This window comes from Rattus norvegicus, chromosome X (genome assembly GCF_021556685.1).
Source record: "Rattus norvegicus strain SHRSP/BbbUtx chromosome X, alternate assembly SHRSP_T2T, whole genome shotgun sequence".
NCBI lineage: Eukaryota > Metazoa > Chordata > Mammalia > Rodentia > Muridae > Rattus > Rattus norvegicus.
In genome coordinates, this window is record NC_141554.1 from 44,021,016 (window position 1) to 44,033,697 (window position 12,682).

General features: G+C 38.7%; 1 pseudogene; it reads left to right on the plus strand.

The window, feature by feature from the left end:
* Positions 1-10,307: 10,307 nt before the first annotated feature.
* Positions 10,308-10,917, plus strand: Psmb3-ps6 (proteasome 20S subunit beta 3, pseudogene 6; annotated as a pseudogene).
* The last annotated feature ends 1,765 nt before the right edge of the window (positions 10,918-12,682 follow it).

Below are 12,682 nucleotides of genomic sequence, written 5' to 3' on the forward strand. Positions count from 1 at the left end.
CTGAGTCTAGAGACCAAGCAGACCCTTTGGCATGCTAGATGGGCACCACAGTTAGCCATCTGTTCTCAGATTCTTTGGGACCTGACATTATTATTGTACATGAAGTCCCATCAACTGATAGAGTAATTTACAGGATAAGTCATCAATTCATCTATTTATTTCAAAGTCAAATTTTGTGATGATGAAGGCAATCATAACAAGGGAACATTTGGGATTTTTGGCTTCTGAAATGCATAGGCTAATAATGGGATAGGATTTCCACAGTGCTTATAAATAAGAATTAGAAGAGTGTGCATTTTAAATATAGAACCTGCCCGAACTGTATACTTTAAGAGATGGCCTCAAAACAGGAGGCTGCCATGGAACTTAGGTTGTACCTTCTTTCTTTTGATTGAATGTATTAAATATTGAAAACATAATCTGAAACATTGGATCTAGTACTGGATCTCTGTTATGTATGCTCACCAAAAGTGAATTTAAAGATCTTACCGATTTAAATGTATTAAAACAAACTGAATCAGATATTTTGTTAGAAGAGAAGTGAGTGTTGCATTTTCTCCAGGAATTTGGACTGCATTGCTACTTTGTTGGCATATTATGTGGATCTCCTATATGCAACAGTTTTACTTAGAACAGTTCCTCCCCCACCGCCCCCTTACATGATTTGCACATCAAAACCACTTGTAAGTCTTTAGGAAATAACCATGCCTAAGATTATGCCCCCAACCCTGATGCCAAATTCAGGTGTACATGGTCCAGAAAGCAACATAATCATGTAGGTTCTTCCTTCTCAAGTCACCTTATCACAGAGAAAAGTCTGAGAAATCCTGAATTGCAGTGTGCAACTTAAGCTTCTTCTGTTCCTTTTTTCTGTCTTCAAACATTTAGATAGGGTCTCTCTATAGTTCAGCCTGGTCTTAAACTTGTGATTCTCCTGCCTCATCCTCCTGAGAGATGAAATTAGAGGCATATAAAATCATGCACAGCTCAATTAAAGCTTCTTAAACTTTTCAAATCCCCTGAATTTTAAGAGCTTTCTAAAATCAGAGAAGGCCATTTCTCTTGTTACAATTAATACTTTTAAATGAAGGGAGGAGCTTTGTTATTTCTTCCTCTAAAGTTAGGGAAGCCTCTGACTCCCTCTCCCTCTCCCTCTCCCTCTCCCTCTCCCTCTCCCTCTCCCTCTCCCTCTCCCTCTCCCTCTCCCTCTCCCTCTCCCTCTCCCTCTCCCTCTACCTGTTCCTCTCCCTCTACCTGTCCCTCTCCCTCTCCCTGTCCCTCTCCCTCTCTCTCTCCTTAGCCTTTTCTATTTGCTTCCTACCCACTCTATTTTCCCAACAATTTAAATATTTGCCACGATCCCCAGGAAGCACAAAGAGTGGACACCCAGCCTCACTTCTCTCACATGACTCATCCTAAAAGCTGTTTGCCAAATGAATCTCTGCTTCTTGTTTCAGACTTCGTGCAGGGGCATCCAGAGCCCTGAGCAACAATGCCTGTTCTAGCTCGACACCCACTCCGTCCCGCCTAGCATCCTCCTCTCTATTCAAAACCAAGCCAGAAGGAAAACAAGGCATTTGTCCCCAACAGTTTGCAAACCAGTCATGCTTTTGCAACATATGTAGGACTAGCATTCAGCAATCTGGGACTCATGAAACCAGTTCCCTAAGCTTTTAGCAAATATGCTTGCAGCCTTTAAGGACATTTGGGATTTGCAGCTCCGGGAATATGTAGACTAATGATGGGATAGTGATTTCACAGTTCTCATAAATGAAGAATTAGAAAATGTCCATGTCTCTAGGCAGTAAATTGTGGCCCCATTTAGAGATATTTTATAGACATTTGCCCCCCCAAACTTTTCCAATGGAGCACAATTTGGCTTTGTTTTGAGCTGAATTGCATAATTTCTGCTTAACAATGGTGGTTGAAATACAGTGAGGGTTTGAAATGAAGCATTAGATCTAGATCTGCCTATTGTACAGTGGTACATTTGCTAGAAAAAGTACTCTGATAAGTAAACTCCATAGGTGTAAGTTGGCTAAGAGACAAAGTTGCTATTCCCTGCTTCATATAATAACCATGGAGGAAAAGGGAGCTAGCAGACATCTGAGATATAGCAAAGAGGAATCCAAGACCAACAACCTTCTGACATTCAGGCAGGACGGCAATAACCATTGGTTCAACCTCTAGGCAGATAGCAAGATTTTCAGTCTACTTAATTTATTATTTGCTTTGGACTGCCACGGGCAGTTGAAATATTTTGCACTTAGAACTCAAGAGGACTTGTACTTCTGTTTCAGCTCCCTTGCACTATTATTACCACTAAAACTAGCTCAACCTAGCCTCCTGAGAGAAGGCAAGTTTATGACTCACTAGTCCCACACATCTAGAGGCTAGACAACCTACTAGAGAATAAACACACATAGCTAACTGAAAGTTGACTGTAGCCAAGGAAGTCTAGAAATTCTCTTGTCAACTCTAATTATGAGATAAAGTTCAACTCATTGCTTTAAACTATTAGGATACCATAAAAACTCAATTATATAATGCCTGACAGAGTAAAAGCCCAGTGATGACTGATGATAGTATAAAAAATATTGACATATTGCATAAGACCTGGAGGCAAATGAGACTGATAGGCGTATGTTGTCTAGTTTAAACAGATTATAGAATACTGGCTCTACAGTGTTCTGGAGTTTTTTAACCTCCCCAGGAAGATTTATTCATTTTTAATTTTTACATTTGAATGTTTTGCCTGCATGTACGTATGTGCATGCTATGTGGTTTAGGAGATGGAATTATTCACTTGACAAATTTTGATTCGATTATTAATATGTATCAGGTATTATTCTATCATCTGACGATACAGTGGCATAAAAGAAAACAAAGCTCCTACTTCCCTATGGAACTCGCAAGTGTATGACAACTGTGAACTGATGGGGTTGTATAGAGGCTAGGAAACAAGCCATATTTGTGTACATATTTTCATCCAAGCCAAAAATCAAAATCATTTTCTTCATTATTTATAAAAGTAAGACAGCTCAGTGAGGAAAATGGAAGGACAAATCATTTGGAGAATGATAACTGGCTAGTTGAGAAGGGCGTTGTGGCCTCATCAAAATGTAGAGCAGGGCTATTCAACCCAGGCTTGAGATTAGGTAATTCCTTGATGTATAGAGAGGGCTTCCCTGGGCATTACAGGATATTTGGTTGCATTTATGGTGTCTACTCATTGGATGTCAGTAGCATTTTCCCATTGTGATAACAAAAACAGCTTAGATATTGCTGAGTGTCCCTAAAGAAGTGGCTGAATATAGTAGAGACTCTGTGACAGAGCATAGAAGAATAAGATAATATGAAAAACTGGAGGACATGAGGTTTTTTATTTGTCATTTGTAACTATTGGGATAAAGCTAGTTGCTGTACCAAATGAATGTTCAAGCTATATTATATAAAAATATCTTTTATTTGCCTGAAGTAATTTTTAATAGGATATTTTATTTATTTACATTTCAAGTGTTATCCCCTTTCCAGGTTTCCCCTCTGCAAACCCCCTATCCCATCCCTCTACCACTGCTTCTATGAGGGTGCTCCCTTACCCACTCATCCATTCCCTCCCACCTCCTCACCCTGGCATTTCCCTACACTGGGGAGACAAGCCTTCACAGGACCAAGGGCTTCTCCTATTGATGCTGAACAATGTCATCCTCTGCTACATATGTGTGTGGGGCCATGGGTCCCTCCATGTGGACTCTTTGGTTGGTGGTTTAGAAACTGGAAGCTATGGGGGGGTCTGGTTGGTTGATATTTTTGTTCTTCTTGTGGGGTTGCAAACCCCTTCAGCTCCTTCAGTCTTTTCTCTAACTCCTCCATTATGGTCCCCATACTCAATCCAATGGTTAGCTGCAAGCATTCTCATCTGTATCAGTAAAGCTCTGGCAGAGCTTCTCAGGAGACATCCATATCAGGTTGTCAGCAAAGCACTACTTGGCATCAGCAATAGGGTCTGGGTTTGGTGTCTATATATGGGATGGATCCCCAGGTAGGGTAGTCTCTGGATGGCCTTTCCTTCAGTTCTTATCTCAGAGGCTTACTGACTCTGTGTGGTGCCCTAAGCTCATCCTCTCTAGCTCTTTCAGAATTCTGGCCGGCTAGTTCAACTCAGCTGTTCTGGCCCAAACTCCTCTCCAAGCTGACTGATTCAAACAGACTTCTCTCAGATTCTGATATTTTGCTTTGCTTGGCCTTAAACTAACTCTGGCAATCTGTTCTAATCTGGTTCCTTTTCATTCTTTGGCTCATTCTGTCTACACCTGCAACCCTTGTTTGTAAAACTGCCCAGTAAAATTGCCTTCTCTCTGTGGCTCTGGCTCTGGCTCTGGCTCTGGCTCTGGCTCTGGCTCTGGCTCTCTCTGTGTGAGTGTGCGTGTGCGTGTGCATATGCGTGCATGTGTGTGTGTGTGTGTGTGTGTGTGTGTGTGTGTGTGTGTGTGTGTGTACTGCTCTTCTTAAAACTCCTTTGCTGTTCTTATGAGAGTTTGGTGTATTCTATCTCTGATTCATTCTGTTAAACCTTTGATTAAATATTTTGTCTGCCCCTCAATTATACATGATTAAGCAACATGGTTGCTTCTTTCTATAAACTAGCTTTACTTACATTGTTAGGGATTAAAAGTGTATTCTCAGAGCATGTCTGTATTCCTGCTATAGCAGCTATGTTGCTCAATTACAATTCCGCTACATCTTCCTCCTTTCTCTTCAAGCTCAAAGTTGTGCATAGTTTAATTTTTACAATATAAACAACGATCAACCCACTAACAGTCCTAATGTCCTTACGAAGATGTGTTGATCATTCATAACTGCAGTCCTGATCATCTGTCCTTCAACGAATATTCATTTCAGCATTAAGGCTTGACAGTCTGCCAGTCTGATGAATGGTCTGTTCTTTTTCAGTCAGTTTGTTGAGTTGTGCCCATGGTGATTAGCTTTCTCTGTTATCTGTATGGTTATCTTTCTTTGTCTGTTCCTTCCTTTAATTGTGCCTTTTTGACTGGAAGCCTCTCTTACTTAGATTGGTTCTTTATCAATTTTGATGAAAGACATAATCTTTCATCACCTGTGGAAATATAAACAAAACCTCTTCCCAATTGACTTTCATTCTGATATTCAAACATCTTTATAGTATACCAGTTGGTAGAATTCAATAGCTTTTTTCCTAATCCAGTGTCTTTCAGTTAATCTTATTCCCATTTCTGTTTGTTAAAGTATAATTAGGTCTTTATGAATCCACACATAAACTAGGCACTTAGGCAGCCAAGTTCCATACTCCCCTCCACTACAGTGAGCCTGGCTTCTCACCCATTTAAATATAGATATAATGAAGCCATCTTACAGAAGATGTCAATATGCAATGCCAGTTAAAATAGGTATTTGTTTTCTGAGATTGAAGGAATAATAATCTGAGCTCCGCACTATGATAGTGGATCTTTTTCCCAGAAGTCTATAAGGCTTTATTCTTCCAATTTGACTTTCTGGTCCCACACATTTAATTTGTCTTACACTTTGTTTTACTGGGGCTAATGTGCCAATCCCAATAAACTGTGTAGGTGCCTTCTGAAAGGGACAATGTAGATTCCAAGATTCTCATGAGATTATAGTTTCATTAGCTCCTATTCCCAATAAACATTCAATTCCAATAGTACTTAATTTTAATTTTAACGTAATTTTAATTTTGGTCTCTGATCAGTGATAAAAGTTTTCAAAACAAAAGAACAAACAAAAACCTATCTTTGAGTACCTCCAACTGGGCTGCTTTGCCTTTGACATATGAAAATGGGAGCAATTGAAGATGTCTCCTGATTTAAAGTGTTTATTTTTCTTAACATAATCCATAATCTCAATCTTTCCCTTGAAGTCTTCATCTATATTTCCTGGATGCACAATGAATCCTTAAGAAGTTAGGCTACTTCTTCCTAAAACCATTCCTACTATCTTTGAGAGTAGAGATCCATGAACTCTAATGGGTATTTTGTAGCTTTGAATTTTTGGTGGTAATGTGAGATTTTTACTTAAGGCTAAGTCTAGGACAGCATTTCCTTCTGTAACACACATTAGATCGCCAATAGCTTAGTGTTCTTTCCTTGTTTGTGGATTACTGAAAGGATATACCAGGCTTATGTTGTTTGTTTCATGGGGGTACAAGCTAACCCCCTTAGGGAATTTCCTGTATTTATAGGATTATCTCATAGGAAGTTTCCCATCAGTAAGGGATTACCTCAAATATCCCTTGCTGATCTGTACTTCTTAGTCCAAAGCCTATCCTTAACATACCTTCTACAAATCCCTGAAGGTTGAGGTCTTCTAGAGCACTATCTAGGAATATCTTGCCTACAGTCTCTTTTCAAATGACCTCATCTCCTACACTCAAAGCAATGGACATATTGATATCTAAGTTTATAGGCCATTGCTTGACCAATTACACAGTCATTAGGGTCAATATCAGCAGTAATTCCACTCATCCTTGGGTACTGATTGAGCTTTTAAAGGTCTAAGAACATTTTTACACTCTGTTTCCTTCTACAGACTAACTTTACTTACATTGTTAGTGATTAAAGGTGTATATTGAGAGCATATCTCTAATACAGACAGAGTAGCCATGTTGTTATATTAAAATTCCTTTACAGTAATGTCATGTAAATTATTTCTTATTCACACCCCACTACATCATTGTACTTGAATTCCGTTTACACTCCATTGTGTAAAATTCGTGTAGTTCCATGGGAAGCTAGAAAAAGTTCATTGTAGTTTGGTGCACATCAAGAAGAGACATGGGATTTGACAAATAGCTCTCAATTCTTATTCATAATCTTAATTGTATTGGTCACTGGAGAGTATTTTTATAGAAATTATAAATAGAAATTCCTTATTTGGGTGAAGGGTTAGAAGTAAATACAACTTTAGAGGAAATAACGTTTCCATTGCATGACTGACAGACTGCACATAAAAACTGTCCTGTGAGGTTACATTCCAGTAGTAGTAGCCTTTTACAGATTCCTTCTAAGCATGCCTTTTCACAGATTTCAACTTTGAGGAAAATTACTCACAATATATTTGCAACTATTTCTTGAATTTCTACCATGTGCTTGGAATCCTACTAAATAAATATATTGCAAATGTTGTTCTCAAATAAGCCTCTCTACACCCTTGGAAACTTTGCTCTTCATTCTGTAGGTGAATAATTGTATTTCTAGAACTTTGGTGGCATGCTAAATCCATGCAGCTTGTTGAGGGCAAAACAGGCATCCAAATGAATTTCTTTCTCACTTCAAAGTTCAGGCTTCTCTTAAACCCAATGCTTTTCTTTCACAGGAGTCTTAATTTCAAGGGGACTTACTGACCTTCATATAAATATTTTGGTGTTATTTAAAGTTGTTATCACAAGTCAAAAAGACCAATTTGAAAGGAAACAATGTCATTATGTATACCAATATCAAAAATAAGTATAAAGTTTTTTTTTCTGAAAGCTTAAAGAAATCCTTCATAGCCCATAGAAATGCTTTTCAGGAAAGGGAGGGGGAAGGGGGGGTACTCTCATTTGCTGAAAAAAAAAGTAATATGGGAACTTCCATATATTACCTTTGAATACAATGTCTATGCAGTGGTTGCATGAATATTTATTTATGCTGTGACCTTTCTACACACAAGAAAAATAGCTTCTTTTATCTAAGTCTCCTAGGGTAAAATGACTTTTGTGAATGAAGTAAAGTCAGAACACTTTTGTCAACATCGTTTATCTTCTTCACTGTGTCTCATAGGTTTAGGGCACACAGAGAAACTAAGGAGCATTTTGTTCCACCAAAGATCATTTGGTGTGTGCAAAACCAAACCAAACCACCCACCATACCAAATAAATACAAATATGAGAATGAATATCTATCTGTCTTTTCCTGTATTCTATATGGTGTTAGTCCTGTCTTTATACCATCTCTGTCTCGTTATTGTTATTTATAGTGCATAAGGAATGATTTTTCACATGATATTCCTCTTTTTCCCCTCATCTTGTGTGGTGAAGGCAATCCTTTCATTTTATAATTTGCCAGTCCCATCACATAGAAACTAGAATTTTAACAGCTAGCATGAAATCATAGACATAGACTCAGTGCTTTAAAAAAATTACTTTCTCAAATCTCCCTTTTCCTTGGTTGTGTTGAAGATCTATACTTCATGTTGTTTTAATGTTGATGTGCAATCATTGCCTCCAATTTTGTCACACAGTGTACCCTACAGGAAGTTCCCATTGTAAGAGATTTATGGCACTCCTGGTGAAAGATTCAATCAGAATTTGGAGGATGTAAATGAGTGAAAGTGGTTTATTAGATTTTTCTTGAAAAAAAATCTCTTATTTGAAGCTTCTATACTAAACATGAAAAAAATCAGAATCTGGACTTTCTTGTACTTTTCTATTAAGAAAAATTTGCAGTGCACTACACCCTCTTCTGTAAAATAAACACTTTCCAATCTTAATGTATTTTTATATGCACAGATGCCCAGGAAACAAATTGAGAGATTTTGTTTCTACTTATATTACAGGGCTGTCTTCTGTTTGCTTTCCTCCCCTTTAAAGAACAGCTCCTGCACCATCTAAAATAGAGAACAATGGTACAACATCCCAGGATAAAGCTATCCAACTTTTCCAGTGCTCTCCCCATAATTCATTCTAATGAGAGTTTCTTCTAGTACAATACCCACAATGACCCTCTAATTTGGTTACTATTTTGTGAATTTTATACAGGGCAAAATTAAGGTTTAGAAACAAATTTGAAGATTTGTCAAGAATAATATAGTTAGTTATTTGTTAACATAGATATTTGAATCTAGGTTGACCTCCTGCTCAGACTTAATGCATTTTTCACTTGTCCACTAATGTCAGGGCTCCTTTACTTCTATATTTGAGCATATTTGGAAGTAGGCCATTGAGCGAATACTGTGTCAATGGTCATCAGCAGATGTGTCCTTAAACTAGGGCTATCTTTAGAACTCCTGATGCTCTTTTGGATTACCACAACTTGGTTATCCCCAAATAGTAACATTCGGATCCTGAATGCTTGATGGTCTAAAGGGGTAGACTCAATTCCCATACAAGTTTGATAGTTTAGAGAAAGCCACATAGATTTTGGCTACTTGGTGGTTTTACTTAAGTTGATAAACTAACCTGAACAACCTTCTTCAGCTTCAATTCTCTCCAGTGCTACTGTACTTAATGATTTAAATTTATTTTAATATTTGAAACCTCAATTTTATTTATTAGTGTGACTGAAAATTAATAGTTTCTAGTGTGCATGCATAAATAAAACTGACTTTTTTCATAGTGTTGGAAATGTTTTAGACTGACAGTACTCCCAAGACATAGTATAAGCCATGTGGGTTTTTTTATGTTGAAGGTTACTGGAAACATATGTAATTATAACATTAAAATAAGACATAATAAGTAAAGAATATTATTTGGGAACATCAAACAACAGCTTCTTTAGTAGAATTAGTTTCTCTTTTCTCTCAAATCATGATGGTGTCAGAGTCAATTAAATGCCCAGTCCACTGCAGTATAGAGAAGAATTGATGTATTAATTATACTTCAAATGTCCTATTTGTTAGATCAGTCTAGGACTGGCATCTGGAAATTTGGATTCTGAGAGTGTTTCAACCACTTGCTTCACAATAGAAGACTGCTATGTCTGAACTGCTCATGTACTCAATATGGTTTCCAGAGCTCTGTGTTTCTCCAAGTCTGAAATTTATCCAGAAATGTAGTTTTCTACTTTGACCAGTGTTCAATAGAAAGCTTGGGTCCTGGATCTCTAAGGAGCTTCTTTGGTAAATACTCTATTATCTGTTGCCACAACTCTCTGCTTGGGGAATCAGGTGTTTTCCATGTGACTTCATTTACAAAGGACTTTTAGAAGCCTGTGCCTGAGTTCTACCTGAACTACTCTAGGTAACTTTGCCGTCTATTGATTGTTCCCTGCATCTCTTCCTTGAAGCAAAAACAATATGTTTCACCCTGTGTTCCTTGAGCCCTTCAAGCGAAACTTCAAGCCAGAGAATAACCCAAGGAAATGTTTCCTCAGCTTTTGATCTTTCCTCATCTGTTCTGGAATTTTATACTGATATTCCCGTAGACAAAGTGTTTACTAGCTCCTAAAGATTACATGCTAAAATCTAGATCCCCAAGTCATGGTGTTCTGGTACGTGTTCTTCGGGAGATGAATCAATGTTCCCATGAACAAAACTGGTATCTCTTAAGAAACACTACAGTACAATCATGTCTGTTATGTCCTATAATGGAGGGGCTGTCATGGCCATCAAGGGAAAGAACTGTGTGGCAATCGCTGCAGACAGGTGTTTCAAGATCCAGGCCCAGATGGTGACCATGGACTTCCAGAAGATCTTTCCTATGGGCCTGGCCGGCCTGGCAACTGACGTCGAGACAGTTGCATAGCAACTCAAGTTCCGACTGAACCTGCATTAGCTGAAGGAAGGTCTGTAGATCAAGCCTTACACCCCCATGAGCATGGTGGCTAACTTCTTGTATAAGAAAAGATTTGGTACCTACTACACAGAGCCTGTCCTTTCTGACTTGGACTCGAAGACCTTTATCCTTCATTTGCTCTCTGGACCTCATTGGCTGTCCCATGGTGACTGATGACTTTGTAGTCAGTGGTATCTGCTCCAAACAAATGTATGGGATGTGTGGCTCCTCTCTGGGAGCCCAACATGAATCCAGTACACCTGTTTGAAACCATTTCTCAGGCCATGGTGAATGCTGTGGACCTGGATGCCATATCAGGCATGGACATCATTGTCTACATCATTGAAAAAGACAAGATCACCATCAGGATGCTGAAGGCCCAGATGGTCTAACCTGTGTTCTGGTCCTTTCTCACTTTTGTTGCTTTTCTTTTTAATAAAATCACCTTTCTTTCAAAAAAAAGGAAGGAAGGAAGGAAGGAAGGAAGGAAGGAAGGAAGGAAGGAAGAAAGAAAGAAAGAAAGAAAGAAAGAAAGAAAGAAAGAAAGAAAGACTGACTTAGGAGATCCCCTCTCCTGCTTCTCTTATGTGAAAACAAGGAAAATGGTCATTTATGAACAGAGAAAGCAGGCTTTCATCAGAGAGTGAGTACCTGGATCTCTAACTTCCCAGTATACAGAATTATGAAAAGTAAGTTTTGGTGTTAATAACCGATCCAGATGGGTTACTTTCTTATAGCATACTGAACAGACAACAACAAATGTACATTTAGAAATGGTGTGGACAGTCTCACTAATAGAAACAAAAAAATCATTTATAACCTTAAGAAAAACATATAAAGCCTGTCATCTGAGTATTTAGGAGACTATGTCAGGAGTGTCCTTTGTTTGAGGTTAGCTTTAACTACATGGTAAGACCCTATCTCAATTTTTTTTTTATTATATAAGAGGGAAATTAGGCTTTAATTGGTACGTTTTATCGATTGGTGTAACTATTATATTTCATAGGCTTAGAGCTGTTTTTCCCTTTGGGTTTGGTTTTATTGATGTGAAGAAGGAACTAGAAGAATATCATTTCAAGTTTTGTAATTGCAGGAAAAAATTCTTCCCAGCAGTGCACTCACTAATGATGTCTCTGTCACTGGCACTATTGCATATTCACAGTGTCTTATTTAAGCTGGGCTAGTTTGGAGTATGGAAATTAATATACTGATTTGTTTTAATTGGCAAACAAGTTACACATATGAAAATAAAATTATTTTAACATTAAAAAATGTCGTTAGTATTTTCAGGAACAAACTAACCTATTGATCCAGGGTTTTGTGTGAAAGCAAAAAATACATTATAAAACCAAGAATGCCAAAAAAATCAAAATTCAACAATAGTGAGTCTTAATATTTATATTACTCCTCCTTCTATGATTATACTAACACATTAAAAACCCTTTTAAAATTATAGTAATCTCAAATGTTTGTCTTGTTTGTAGCTTCCTGTCCATTAAGAAGAGCAAAAAAATATCCTCCACTCCATTCTCCTGCCAAAACTAGCTGTGCCCAAGTGTGTAGGATTAATGGTGGGGTCCTGGTGTCTGCTCAGCCACAGGGCTCTGGCCACTCGGGGAGGCAGGATGCAGGAAGTTGACTACACTTACCCCACAGAGCCACCGGGTCGGTGTCAGGCTGTGGGACAGCCGCAGGACATGGCTTCTGGGTGGGGGAGCACAATCAGAAAGCAGGACAAAGCTGGAGCTGTCTCAGGGTCCTTGGGTCTGCAAAGTGGCCAGGGCTGTCTGGTTCTCAGACTCTTGGGCATACAGTACCGCTGGGATGCTGCAGAAGAGCTGAGAATGGAGTGGGAGCCCATGGGCCTGCTTTAGCCCAGGTCTAAGGGGGAGAGGGGTGGTTCCGGCTGGTCTTGCAGGAGTAGTCCTTGGCTTGATGGCAGTAGGCTTGATGTGGTGGGATTTCAGAGAGGCCTTCTTCAGGAGATTAGACAGTGGTTCTGTAGGCAAAGGCCTTCTTTGTGGTTCCCCATGGTGGATCTTGATGAAAAGAGATAGTGCATTTTTTAGGGCATTTATTGTCATGGCAGAAAGTGAATAAGTAAAACAGTACCCCACTTCTCAGGGTGGGCCTGAGATTAAATATCTTTTGTAGGGA